At 44.2% G+C, this 15,202-nt stretch overlaps 1 long non-coding RNA gene across 1 annotated transcript; it reads left to right on the forward strand.

Moving 5' to 3' along the window:
• Positions 1 to 354: 354 nt before the first annotated feature.
• On the forward strand, positions 355 to 10,461 carry LOC139702057 (uncharacterized). The gene is made up of 3 exons (XR_011704631.1): positions 355 to 706; positions 1,641 to 1,758; positions 6,877 to 10,461. It is a non-coding gene; the product is annotated as an uncharacterized lncRNA (long non-coding RNA).
• The last annotated feature ends 4,741 nt before the right edge of the window (positions 10,462 to 15,202 follow it).

The following is a 15,202-nucleotide window of genomic DNA, read 5'->3' on the forward strand; positions in this document are numbered from 1 at the left end:
GGGTGCCCAGTGCAGACTGCCTGAAGATGCGGTCCTAACACTGGCATCTGCTGCTGATGCCAGGGAGACGACAAAAGACGGGAGCACACAGATGCACACAAGCCACGGAGACAAGGCCAGCCACTGCCCTCTGGCAAGTCAAATGGAATGCCACCAGCTCCAGGAGCCGTGACCCGGCCTCCGGGCAGCCGCTCCCGGCCGTTTCCATCACCAGGGCCACGCGGGAGCTGGGCCTGCAGAGCGGTTTCCGGTCCCGCCTCCCACACATCCACGGGCTTCCCATTGGTCCTTGCACTGTCACTCAGACAGAACTTGCAGTTCCTCTTCCCACTGACCTGTGCTTCCTGCTTCCCACAGACCAGCTAGGAAACTACTCAGCGCCTGTGTTTCGAATGATGCCCACCTGTGAATACTGACTCCGGTGTCTTTTTGAGACAGAGTCTAGTTCCCCGGGTTTCTACGGGGCAGCCCTGAGCCCAGCCTGCTCTCAAGGCTAAGTGCTTGACTGTCCCTCACAGCTTCCCTTAGGACCCTCCTCTTCCTCCTTAGGTGTGTTACTGAGGCATGCTGTCAGAGGCACCAGACACAGGCTTCGTTATACCTGGCTTTTGATTTTGAAGGTTGTGAGGAACAAAAGCTGGTAATGTTCCTGTGACACTCAAGAAAACCTTAATCTCACTCCTGGCTGTATGATCACAAGAAATGAGTAAGTGTATACACGAGGACCTTATTAGGTGACATCACAAGTATCAAAAGTGCACTTCTAGTGGGCAGCGGCTGGGCTCAGTGGCAGAGCGCTTGCCTAGCACGCATGAGGCACTGGGTTTGATCCTCATCACCGCAAAAAGGAAACACATAAAGGCATCCTGTTCATCCGCAGCTACAAAAACAATTTTTAAAAGTGCGCTACTAATCCAAGAAAAATTAAAATGGATCCAAATATCTTAAGAATCATGTGGTTACATAAAATTAATACAATTATAAATTATGCCCTTATTTTTATTTATTTTTGTGGTGCTGGGGATTGAACCCAGAGCTTTGTGCATGTGAGGCAAGCACTCCACCAACTAAGCTACATCCCAGTCCTATGCTCTTATTTTATTTTATTTTTTTAAATATTTACCTTTTAGGGTTTTTTTTAGGTGGACAAACTATATCTTTATTTTCTTTTATGTGGTGCTGAGGATCGAACCCAGTGCCCCACGCATGCCAGGGGAGCGCGCTCCCACTTGAGCCATATCCCCAAACCTGCCCTTATTCTTAATGCATATTTTTCTAGATATTTGGTTAACCTATAGTTGTTAATCCATAAAATAATTGGCATCTATGTCTAATTGTTTAATTAATATATATTTATCTAATCATTTTTCTTCAACAGAAAACACGTAATTTATATATTTCTTTACATGCATTTATCTGATGCTCTGCCTTTTGTTACAGATATTTGAGATAAATGTATTTTACTACAAATTTACTTTCAAGAGATGATCAAGTAATCTTTAATTCTCAAATTATTATACAAACTCTATAAGATGACAAACAAATGTAATTCTGTCTACAGAAATATCCAAGGGCTTTAACTATATTTTCATTGAGACATTTCTTCTTATCAAGGTACAATAATTTGTTTATATTCTAAGGTTTTCAGAAACTGTTCCAAAGTATAAGCAGGAAAAATTCTAAAAGGAAAAGAAGATGCTTCAACAGAGAGGAAGCACACACTGGAGGTCCTAAGGGAAAGAAAGAAGTCGCCTTTGGGTAAAGCAAGGTCTTTATATTATTTTTTATTTTTTTAAGTATTTATGTTTTCGTTTTAGGTGGACACATATCTTTATTTTATTTGTATGTGGTGCTGAGAAGCGAACCCAGTGCCTCACGCATGCTAGGCGAGTGCGCCACCGCTTGAGCCATATCCCCAGCCCAAGCAAGATCTTTATAATCCAGATTTTAGTGGTAAAAAAATTTTCCTAAATAGGAAGAGCTTTATATCATTGTCTAGACAGATGATATAAAAAGTTAAAACAATTGAAAAAGAGATTTATGTGTACTGGACTGACTATAAAAATTTGAATTGATTAATTCAAGGATATTTCCCTGATTTTATTATGCTGATGTGAGCTAAGATTTTGTCCATATTTTGACATGATAAAGACTTATTAAAATATTAAATTTATTTCCTTTAAGGAAAGTCTTTTTTTTTTTTTTTTTTTTAGAGAGAATTTTTTTAATGTTTATTTTTTAGTTTTCGGCAGACACAACATCTTTGTTTGTATGTGGTGCTGAGGATTGAACCCGGGCCGCACGCATGCCAGGCGAGCGCGCTACCGCTTGAGCCACATCCCCAGCCCTTTAAGGAAAGTCTTTATTGCCTAATGATTCTTAATGTTTAAGACAAGGATTCATTTTGGTGAATAAATTCACATCCTTGATTAAACACTAAATATTTTAAATACTGACTTAGATTCCAATTTTGATATTTCTCCTTGTAGACTACATTTGATTCTTGCATATTCTGTTTGTTGGATAATTGTGAGAGATTTAGAAGAACATTTTATTAGGATTGATGTTCTCCAAATTAAAGTCATACATTAGTTTTAAAAAATAAAGATTATAAACTTTGTTGAAAATTTATTGGTATAACATAAGTTCTCTGACATGTTATCAATAAAAAAATGGTAAGATTTATATATAACTCCCTACACTGAAAAGTAATCTTACCATATTTTCTAAAAGATAATTAAGAGACACCTATTCAAAGGATAATATTCTGAGATATAGAGATATTTTGAGACCTTCTCTCAAAAAGAGATTGAGGGTTCTTTTTAAATTATTGGGATGGATCAACTAGTCTGTATACTGGGAAATTATAATAATCAATAAAAGGTATCTCATTTTCATATCTAGCCTCAATTACTATTAACAGAGAAGGCCTTAAAAAAATGCCTACTGGAAACTAAAATTGAACAAAACCTATCAAACTTAATATAGACCAAAACAAATTTAGGGAGATATTTTAAAAATCCAAACTCATTTATTAAATCAACACTTATGCCAAATGTCTAACCTTACCTAGAGAAATATTATGCTATTACTTAGGTAAACTTTAAAGTAGAGGGTCATCTTAAAAACAGTTTTAAAGGAAATTTATCTTGGCCATGTTCCAATGACACAAGTAGGAACAGGCCTAATAGTTTATCTGGGACATAGACAATTTCCTGGGGACACGTAGAATCCTACAGGTAAACCGAATGCCTAGAAAATAATTTTAGTAAGCTTTTCAAAAATCCTACTGTTTTCATGGAGAAACTCAAAAGGATAGTATAACACCCTGAATTTATAGGGGACCACCCATTTTCAAAAGATGAGTTCATCATCCAGTTAGCCCTAGACATTCCAGGAGATTTTCACAGATTAATAATTCTAGCCAAGTTTAGGTATTACACCATCGTTAAATAGAGCCCAAACAGAAAAAGAAAGGCAAACATACTGACAGAAAGAAATTGACATGCTAATCTTACCCCAAGAAAAATAAACTTCCCAGTTAAAAATTTTACTCCTTTACTAAGTTATAAACAGATTTTAGAGACCTCTAAGCATTCAAACAGGGCCCCTGTCAACAGTGTATCACTAAGAAAAATGACTCTAGAAATAATCATCCGTGAAATATGAGACAGACAGCTATAAATAAATCAGCCCAACAGCCAATAGCTGATTTCAATAAGAAATCTAACATGACAGACCTTTTCTCAACTTTTTAATAATGTGAGATGATGCCCTACATACATTGATATGTTTGAAATAAGTAAAGTCATCATGAATTATACATGATTATTAGAGCTAATTTTACTACATTAAATACATAAGGATGCTCACACAACTATTTCTTTGTACACAAAGATTGTTTTGACATGAGATCCCTAAAACTTATTGCTAGCTCAATATCATAAAATTCTAGGGGCTGGGACTGTGGCTCAGTGGTAGAGCACTCATGTAGCACATGTGAGGCTCTGGGTCCCATCCTCAGCATCACATAAAAATAAGTAAATAAAATAGAGGTATTGTGTCCAACTACTTCTAAAACATAAATATTTAAAAAAATCATAAAATTCTAAGTTAGATCATGATCTTTTTAAAATTTGTTTTTTAGTTGTAGTTGGACACAATATCTTTATTTTATTTATTTATTTTTATATGGTGCTGAGGATGGAATTCAGGACCTCGCACGTGCTAGGCGAGCGCTCTACTGCTGAGCCACGACCCCAGCCCTAGATCATTGTCTTAAACAATATTGTTAACTTCTTTTTACCCATTAATATTTAAAATACTTACTCCCTCTACTTAGGTCCACACTAAGTTTGATAATAATAATAATGACAGTTTTATGGATTGGTAGATTAAAAAAACCTATTTTTTATTTCATTTCTCTATTTCATTTTTTATTAATGGTAAAAAACAAAATCTCTTCTCTAGGTTTGTTTAGCACATGTACTTCCTAATTTAGACAGAAGTCTATTTCTCATGCTCCTAGTGAAGGCCACCATTCCTAAGTTTCAAACTCTGTCTCTCGTACTTTTCCAAATTAAGATAATTATTTAAATTAATCTAAAGCTAATTTCAAAATAGAAATCTTTATATACAACTTATTGTATTCTTAATTTTTGGTAATTCTTTTAAAGACAAAATCAAGTCATACATTTAATAAAGGCTAAGTTTCTATTCACCATAGTCCCTTTCCAACACATGAATGTTGGACTTAACACAGCTAGCAGATGACCTTTGTCAAATTTTAAGACCAGCTAAAAATAATAAATCCTTTCTTATTATTTAAATACTTGTACTATTATCTATAACTTAAACTGATGATACTACAGCTGATGCCAGGCCATTACTCAATTTTACTAAATAAAGAAAGGGGGAAACAGGACCCCACAGACACATACTAGATCTTATAAAATGTTTCAAAACTTTTTCTTAAATTGTGATTCTGAGAGTTTCACTGCTGCTGAACATGATTCAGTAAATTAAATCAGATTTCAAAAGATAGACTTTAAACCTGTCATTGTGAAAATGACTGAGAAACCTGGCCCAGGAAGGTGAATTTCCAGCTGCAGAGTTCACAACCATGCAGCTTCACGAGCTCGTCAGGTAAGTAAAAATCATGAAGAGACTTCTATGGACCCACTTCCCAGGTCTGTTTTTAATGTACATTGTGGTGTGGACTGGAAAGTCCACCAATGAAACTAGATGAATTGTGCTGACGGTAGTGGTCAGTTATCCCTAGCTGTTGATCCTATGGTAACAGGCTGTCTGGGAGTATCCTTTGAGAAAAAGACAGCATATCAGAAAACTGAACCAGCCAATCATGCTGGTCCTTAGAGATTAAGACTATATTTACCTATCTGAACAACTGTCAGAAAGATTACTAAAATAGATTTTTCCTATACAGACCAGTTATTTACATAGAATATCCACCAATGTGTTGTCGCCCTAATCATTCTACAGTAGAAACTGGCACCTTTCCTAAGTGGATGGATTGTGCATGTCAGTAGAACACAAGATATCTAGAAATAGTGGATATTTTAGGCTGCTCTCTAAAATGGACAAGAACAATCACATGAGGATGCCATAATTCCTAGAAACTTTAACTCTCAGTGAGATGGCACCCAAAAGGATGTTTTAATGTTTGACTTCTGCCTTCAAAATATTTACATTACTGATAGACCAATAAACTCCCTAAATGTGCGAATTAAGAGGAAGGATGATGAATATCCTGTAGTCTGTAAGAATACAACTTATCTTATTGTATCACTAGTTATTGCCAGCTGATATTTCAGAGCAATAATATGCTGAAGTTAATATTCAGGCTTTGAAACAGGTGCATGTCAATTAACCAGACCTAGGCAAGCTGCTGGTCTCATGATCCTTAAAGTGACTAAATATTATTCCTTGCTTCTACAATTACAGGCTTTATGGTATGTCTCAAACTTACAACATATTGGGTTTTCTTAATAATTGACTTAAATTACTTCCAAGATCCTTCATAGTCTGATAAGTGCTAATGGGAGGATTGAAATGTTCTAGAAGCCACTGTAACTGTAATAAACAGTGCGAATGAGCCCTCTGCTCTATGGTTTTAAGTCCTGGTGCATGGGGATCTGAATGATCACTGTGGTCTGTACCATAGTGCCATGACTTGTGACTCAGGCTTTTCCCTTGCTCAGATAACAAGGTGTGGCCCTAGGAGTTGGTAGTCCTGCAAACTAAAGGTCGCTCGAGTGGGACACCAAATAAAACACACACAATTTACCTTTAATTCAAGCTCCAGGACGGCTCCTTCGCTCTAGGCCTCAAGCCCCAACAAACGGGAGAGCGAGTAACGTCATGAGAGGCTGGGGAGAGAGCTAGCAGGGTTGGGAGTGAACTTTTATTGGAGGAACCCTCATTCTTTAGAAAATTCCATCCAAAAAAGGTCAAGAGGGGCAGGTTACAAGGTCAGGTAAGGTGATTCGACCCCTGGGGCTGTAGGAGGCCACACCTATTCATGAAGACACATTCTGCCACTTCGAGGATGGGGGCAGCCGTCTGGGGCCACTTTGAATGTGGCCAGATCATTGGAAGTGACCGACAGAGCCTCAACTGACCAGGGAAGGAAAATACTGGTCACTCAGTGCGACACCCCCCACAGGTAGCACCCAGAGGGGTTGAGCCACACTCACCTGTTCCTTTGTGATCCTACCCCTGGCCTCATTTGAATGGCTTCTCCCCATTAAAAGGGTTCAGAATGTGCTCCTCTCTCTTTCTGGACCCCTAAGGTCAGAGGAACTGTCACAGGACCCAAAGAAAAAGATATTTCTCTGTCTCTGTAATTCCATGCAGCCCAGCACCTGAGTGTTTAGTCCTGGAACGCGACAAGTGACCAGATCTACCAGCATATGGGAAGACTTGGACGCCGCAGCGAGGTCGACCTGGGCCGAGAAGGAATGTTGGTTCACTAGTGAACCCTTACCCAGGTAACAAACAAGACTGGACGAACAAAGGAGAGAAAGACCAGGGGTATCTCAGTAGATGCAGCCAAAGCCTGTGGCAAATTCAACCTCCAATGATGATTCAAGCAGGGAGCAGGTAGGAAGAGAAGAGGACTTCCCCAACCTTCCGCTCTTGTCACAGGGTGGGGCAAGGCTGAAATCCCCCTAGTCAGGAGGAGGCAAGGACGGCAGCTCTCACCGTTTCCTTCAGTGCAGAACTAGAGGCTCCAGGAGGCACTTGAGCAAGAAAAGAGGTAGAAGGCCCCCAGACTGGAGAGTAAGAAATAGACGACCTTGATCTGAAAATGACATGATCTTGACGTAGAAGAACCCCAGAGAGTACGTAAAAAAGCTGTTGGAGGGAGCTGCGGGTGTGGCTCAGTGGCAGAGCACTTGCCTGACACATGTGAGGCCCTGGGTTCAATCCTCAGCACCACATAAAGATAAGTAAAGTTACGATTTCCATCTACAACTAAAAAAAATTTAAAAAAATAAACAAAAAACAAGAACTGGAAGTTAAAAAAAAAGTTGCCTTAAAGTTCTCCTGGCAGTCCACACACTTGGTGTCCTTGGTACAGATGGTAAGCAGTATGCCCAGGGCTTAAGGCAAACTTTAAAAAAAAAAAAAAAAACTATTGGAGCAAATCAAGTTTGGAGGATACGAATACACAAAATCAGTTATATCTTGTGGTAGCAGTGAGGTTATGTGATACCCTTGATCTTTTTTTTTTTTTTTTTTTTAGCTGTTGATAGACTTTTTTTTTTAAGAGAGAGTGAGAGAGAATTTTTTAATATTTATTTTTTAGTTTTTGGCGGGCACAACATCTTTGTTTGTATGTGGTGCTGAGGATCGAACCCGGGCCGCATGCATGCCAGGCAAGCGCGCTACCACTTGAGCCACATCCCCAGCCCCATAGACCTTTATTTTATTTATTTATATGTAGTGCTGAGAATTGAACCCAGTGCCTCACGCATGCCAGGCAAGAGCTCTGCCACTGAGCCCCAGCCCCATAAATTTAAGGAAAGAAGTGTAAGACTTGCATGCTGAAAACTGTAAGATGTGGAAAGAACAAAGAGGACATTACTAAATGGAGTCACCACATATTGATGGGTTGGCAGACTCCATGTGATTCAGATGGCGATTCTTCCCAAGTGGCTCTAAAGAGTTAATGCAATTCCTATCAGAATTCCAAATGCGGGGGCTGGGATTGTAGCTCACTGGTAGGTAGAGCCCTTGCCTAGCACATGTGAGGCATTGGTTCAATCCTCAGCACCACATATAAATAAACAATATAAAAAGGTATTGTGTCCACCTACAACTAAAAGAAAATTTTAAAGAATTCCAAATGCCCTTTTTCTTTTCTTTTTCTTTTTTACAAAAATGGACAAACTGTTCCTAAAATTCATATGGAATTTCCAGAGACTCAAAATAGCAAAAAAAAAAAAAAAAAAATTCCTGAAAACCACATTGAAGGACTCACTTCCCAGTTTCTACGAAGTTCTAGTAACCAAGACAGTGTGGTGCCAGTCATGGGGATGGACCATGGGACAGTCCAGAAATAAACCCACATGTCTGTGATTGCTGATTGGGACAAGAGTGTCAAGATCCTTCAGCAGGAAAAAGGACAAGGAATATTTTTTAGCCGGCGAACTGCGCTGGCTTCATGAAAGAAGGTTCGAATCGTGAGAAACCGCTAGGGAGTTTTAAATTAAAGAGACCAGACTCTAATTACCTTTAAAACCAGCCCCAGGATGGCTCCTCCCAGCTCCTGCCTCCAGCCACCTAATATGGTAGTGAGGAGAGAAAGAGAGAGAGAGAGAGAGTGTGTGTGCGAGCGAGCGAACACGCCGGGGAGGTGGACTTTTATTGGGGAACAAAAAATTCTGGGGAAAATTCCGTCCAATGAAGGTTAAGGGGGGCAGCATCCCAAGGTCAGGGGCGACAATTGGGTCTTCGGGCAGTGGCCAGACACGCCTCTGCACAGACAAGCCCTCGGACCTGGAGAAGGGTGGGGAAAGCTCTGGCACAGCTGTGCCTAAGCGCCTCTCACCCAGCCAGGGAGGTCACTCAGATCACGTGCGACGGTGGCGGTCCACAATATTTATATGCAATGAATGGAGCTGGGCATTCTTTTATTTTCCTCATCACATGCAAAAATTAACTCAAAATGGATCAAAACCTAAATGGAAGAACTGAAACTATTACCAACTTAGAAGAAAATAGTCCCCAAATTTTGCTTCTTTGAATTAGGCAATGACTTCCTAGATAATACCAAAAGCAAAAGTAACCAAAACCAAAGAGAAACAAAATGAATTAGACTTCATTAGAATTAAAACTCATGTGCTTCAGAGGACATTGTCTAGAAAATGAAAAGTCCACCTATAAATTGGGAGAAAATATTTGGAAATTGTTTCTCTGATAAGGAGCTTTATCCAGGCTCCATAAAGAACATTTGAAGCTCAGCACAAGACAGAAGGCAACCCAATTTAAAAATGGACAAAGGACTGGAGTAGACTTTTTTTTAAGAAGACATACAAATAACACAGAAGCAAACAAACAGATGCTCCCTGTCATCTGTCACTAGGGAAATGCAAATCAAGACCATTGTACGTTACCACTTCATAGTCCTAGGATGGCCTTGATTCATTTTTTAAAATGGAGAATGACAATTTTTGGTGAGAAGGTAAAGAATTTAAAGCTGTCATACGTTGCCAGTGGGAATATTAAATGGTGTAGCCACCTTGAAAAATAATGACAGGGGCTGGGGATGTGGCTCAAGCGGTAGTGCGCTCGCCTGGCTTGCGTGCGGCCCGGGTTCGATCCTCAGCACCACATACAAACAAAGATGTAGTGTCCGCCGAAAACTAAAAAATAAATATTAAAAAAAAAAAGAACTTTAAAAAGAAAAATAATGACAGTTCTCAAAAATCTGAACATGACCTACCGTGTGCCAAGCAGTTCTCCTGGGGTATACTCAAGAGAACTGGAAACATGTCCACACAAAATGTCGCCCAGACACTTGGAGCAGCAGCATTCACAATAGTCCACCAGCTGATGGTCAGAGAGGGGACACAGTCCTGCCACACAGTAAAAAGTTCTCTGCCATAGACGGGGATGAAGCTCAGCTGCACACCGTGACCTGGTAGACCTGGAAAACCACAGGACATAAGCCAGACATAAAAGACCAAAGGGGTCCAAGGCCACTGAAATGCTCCGAGCAGGCAGAGCCACAGCGACAGGAAGTGACCAGGGCCTCAGAGGTGGGGTCTCACTGTTAGAGTCCTGTGGGTGCTGGCTGTGGTGGCCTGTAGTGCCAGCACTTGGGAGGCTGGGGGAGAAGGTGCTTGAGCCCAGGAATCTGAGGCCTGCCTGGGCAGCACCACGAGATGCCATCTCAAAAACAAAGCAAGCAAATAAAGAAAGGTACATGGTTTCTATTTGGGTGATAAAAATGCTTTGAAATTAGATAGTGGTGGTGGTTGCTCAACCTTGTGATTATACTAAAGATCACTGGAACTTACACTTTAAAGGGATGAATTTTATGCTATGTGGAGCACATCTTGAGAGAGAGAGGTGCTTAGACAAGAATGGGCTGGTTTGTGAGCGGGAACGAAGGAAAAGGAGCCAGTCCCTAGCACAGAAGGTGGAGGAGACAGCTGCTCGCAACCCCAAGCAGAAATGTCCCAGATGACGGCTGCCTGTTGCATTTCAGCCCTGAGCAAGGCCTACGGGTGGGGTGGCACACCCACAGTAAGTCTCTGCTGGATTAGGCAGGCACCTGGTTAATCCTTTAAGAACCAAAAGGGCTCAAGGAAGGGACTGAAGGTCTACAGAGTGACTTAAGTGCTCACAGTTAAGTCAAGAAAAACAGCTCTGGTTGTACAACGCCGTATGAAATCTGCAGTCTGTTCAAAAAAGATCCAAGGGTATGGCCACTGGCACGCAGAGCTCTCAAACCAGATGGGTCTCATGTCTGTCAGTCTTGTTGTTTCTTTAAAGCGTTTATGGTGGAGGATTGAAGCGTATACGGAAGCAAAGAGCACAGGTGTGCCCCTTAGCAGGTTCGCTTTCCACAGCATCAGTTGCCTCAGTCTACTGTGGTTTGAAAATATTAAATGAAAAATTCCATAAATAAGCAATTCATAAGTTTTAAATTGTGTAACATTCTGAGTATTGTGATGAGATCTCAAGCCATCCCCACACCCGGCCTGGGACATGAGTCATCCCTTGACCCACTGTATCCATGCTGTATACACTATCCACATGCTAAGTCACTCAGCAGTGTCTGGGTTATCAGATCCACTGTTGTTGTATCAAGTGCTTGTGCTCACATTACCCTTGTTTTACTTAATAATGGCCCCAAAGCACATGATACTGGCAATTTAGAGGTACCAAAGAGGAACCATAAAGTACTTCCTTTAATAAGAACTGAGAGAGGTGGGAGGGGGAGGGAGAGAGAGAGACCGTATTCACATAACTTTTATTACAGTGTAATATCATAATTGTTCTATTTTATTATTAGTTACTGTTGTTAATCTCTACTGTGTCTAGTTAATAAACTAGACTTTATCATAGATATATATATATAAATAAAGCATAGATACATGTATCTGTATCCACAGTTTCAGGCTTCCCCGGGGGTCTTGGAGAGTACGCCTGCGGATAAGGGGGGCTTACTGAAGAATAAAGAACCCCATGTAACATCATCTGCTTCAGCAATCAGGGACTCTCAGCCAGCACTGCTCTGCAGATCCCCACCTGTCCCCACAGCTCACCTGTCAGGGAGGGTGGCCTTTCCCCACAGAGGTCCCGACCGTCTCCTCCACCCCATATCCTGGGATGGCATCCTCCACCTTGGGTCCTGGGAAGGGCTTCAGAGGACCTGGAAGGGGCTGTTCTTTCTGAGTCTTAGAGAGTGTAGTCACGTTTGCCTGCCGGGGGGTGGGGGGGTGGGGGCTGGGCTTTTGTGGCCCTTTCCTCTTTCTCTCTCTTTTTTTTTTTTGTTTTTGGTGGGGGGGGTACCAGGGAGTGAACCCAGGGACACTCACCCACTGAGCCACATCCCCAGTCCTATGTATTTTATTAGAGACAAGGTCTCACTGAGTGGCTTAGTGCCTTGCCATTGCTGAGGCTGGCTTTGAACTCGTGATCCTCCTGCCCCAGCCTCCCGAGCAGCTGGGATGACAGGTGTGCACCACTGTACCCGGCCCTTTCCTTTTTCTTTCTCTCTCTTTCTCTCTTCCTCCCTCCCTCCCTTCCTCCCTTCCTTCCTTCCCTCCTCCTTCCTTCCTTTTCGTAGATGATGGTCTTTGCCGTTGAGACAGCTGTTTCTCTTGCTCTCAAGTTGTGGGGACACGTGCATGGAGTTCTGCACACATGGCATACGTTAAGGGCATCTGAGTGGCAAACCGCTCCCCTGTGTGAGTGTGTGAGCGGCACACCACTTGCCCCGTAGGCATAGCCCTGGTGTGAGGCCGCGTGTTGCAGTCCCTGCGCTTGCTGCGTGGCCCACTCCTTGCCTGGCCGCTGGAGGACAGTTAGCAGACGCTGCACTGGTGGCTGCCTGAACCTGCTTAGCTGCTGCCTGACTGAACATACACGGTAACTGCGCAGTAAGATCAGACCTGCTTCCTGCCTGGTCTCCGGAGGTCTGGATCAACGACTCTGCAGCCACACTCTCCCCTACCTTGTTCTGTGGACCTCCTTGCTGGATGAGAGAGAGCCTAGGCATCAAGTCTCTTACCCATCATTCCATCATTCCTTTGCTTCCCTTCAGGATTGACCCAGATGTCCCAGGCTATGTGGACAGAGTAGTGGCTGTGAGCATTCTGGGCTTTTCTAATTTTTAAGGGAAGACATCTAAACTTTTTCCACTAGAAAAAATATTTACAACTACTTTCCATAAGTAACAGAAAGCCAGTTGAGGAAGTGAGGTCCCAGGGTGAGTGCTTGGAGTTCTGTTTTCTGGTGAGGATGGCATTCACTTTGTCACATGTGCTTCCTGACATTGATGCCATCAGTTTTCCCGGGAGTGTGTTAGTGCTGCGAACAGTGCTGATACCTGACGTTTTCAGTGCTGAGCCGCCCTCCTGCTCCTGAGCCACACTGCTCTGGAAGTGCACTGTGGCGTATCATTAGATGCTGTTTTATTAACACCTCTGCATCTGTGTCTGTAGGTCCTGGGGCCCACATCCCTCCCCCCTGCATTGTCCCAGCTTTCAGAAATAACCGTGCAGGAGTCTTGCAAAATGAGATCGGCATCTTTTTCCTTTTGCAGCAGGGGGAAGATGGACATAAGTTAATAATACTTTGTTTCTGTGTTTTGAAAGTCGATGAAATCTACCTTGAAAATAATCTGAACCTGGAGTTTTCTCAGAGGAAAATGCTTTATTGACCATTTTATTTACTGGTCTATTGAAAAATCTCCATTTCTCTATTTCTTACTTTTCAATTTTAGTATTTTGCATTTCCCCCCAGAGTCTACCCTGGTGGCAGAGGCTCAGAGCAGGAGCTGCTGCGGGTGGCGTCTCGAGGACGTCCTTCTCTGGAATGTTCTGTGCGGGCAGTTCCCACGGGGCTCTCCCACAGCAAGGCTCACTTCTCTGGTCCCCGGTTGGACTGAGGTTGGACTCACACAAGCGGCATCTGCTTGGTCAGAGAAGGCCGCTTCCCCTGGTTCAGTGCAGCCAGCCTGTTGCTGGTCTCCAGATCCAGCCCAGGAGCCGCTGGCCCTGCGAGTCCACCCACTCACACCCCGTCTGCTGTGCTGTGTGCCCTGCTTCCTGCCATCGGACCTTGGTATTCTATTTACCTGCTGTCCCTTTTGGTGACGCGGCAGCTTGGGTACTGTCCTTCCTCCTTCCTGGCCCCCCCACCTCAGGCTCACCTCTGCTTTCCTTCATGGGAGGGGCAGCTCCCTGGGACCTCCCCCTGGAGGCCAGCGTCTGCAGAGGCTCCCTGGCCGCTGCCCAGCTCTTCCCTCTCGGTCCTGTCACCCACACGGTGCTCCTGTCAGAGAGGCTGTGGTGCCAGGAGCAGGACCTCTGTGTGGGTGGTTTGAAGGCTGGGAACAAGTCTCTCCCTCCAGCGCTGGGCACGGCTCCATTATCCTCCTGCCCAGTGCTGCTGCTGGCTCCCCGTCAAGGGCTTCAGAATTTCCCTCTTGTCCAGGTGTCCCGGATGGGGACCAGCCAGCTCCTCCCTCCCCTTCTGGTCTGAGGCCTCCTTCCAACCTCTGCGGAAACCTGGCCCATTCCTCCATGCTCTGGGTCCACATCCCCCACCTTACAGACGCCTCCGGCCACTTGCAGCTGCACCTGGCCCTTCCCAGGCATTCTGGGTCTCCTCTTCCTTCTTGGCTGCCAGCAGCGAGGCCCTGGTCCTATCTTAGGGTTCTGGGGCCTCCCTAGCCCGTCCCGCCTGGCCCCTCCCACCGACAGATCAGTCACGCTGCTCACACACAAATTCCTGCTCTTGAGTCATGCTCCTGGTCACTTGGTGACGTCCTTGTTTTCTTTAAGGTGTGCGTGCACTGATCCCTTGTGCCTCTCTCCACCTCGGCTTTGGGCCTCCGCGGGGTCCAGCTGCCTCTGATGGCAGCTCTTTCCCTCCGTGGCACGCTCCTTCTGCCCTCCCTAGGCGACCCCACCACGCCTTGCCCCTCTGTCCAGCAGTGTTGGGGGGACTGCAGACCAGGCCTACGGGTGTCTGAGCTTAGGGGGTGCCCCAGAGCATCGGGGACCACCACCCCTAGTGGTACACACTCAGATGGAAGTCAGCCCCCCAGGTACCGTCCTCCCACCCTGGGGATTAGAGGGCCTGGCAGGCAAGTCAGCCCCACCTGCTGACCCCCTGGGCCTCTGTGTGGTCAGGCTCTTCTCAACCCTGGTGGCCAGGAAGCAGAGAGCGCAGCCCCAGGAGCACCAGCCCCTCTTCCCCCAGCGCTTCCCAGGATCTCACTGGGCAGTTCCTGAAACCCACACCTCCCCTCCTGCCCCCAGAGTTTCTCCAGGGTTAGCTGCAGAGAGGTCATGTGGGCAGGAGGAGCCAGCTCCCCACTGAGCAGCCCCTCCAGGGAGCAGGACGCAGGGAGCCCCTCCAGGGTGCTGGACGCGGGGAGAGGGCTGGGCAGGAGCTGGGCAAGACCAGGAAGGCTTGACAGAGCCTTATTTGGGCT

Source organism: Marmota flaviventris, chromosome 15, assembly GCF_047511675.1.
Source record: "Marmota flaviventris isolate mMarFla1 chromosome 15, mMarFla1.hap1, whole genome shotgun sequence".
In the NCBI taxonomy this organism is placed as follows: Eukaryota; Metazoa; Chordata; class Mammalia; order Rodentia; family Sciuridae; genus Marmota; species Marmota flaviventris.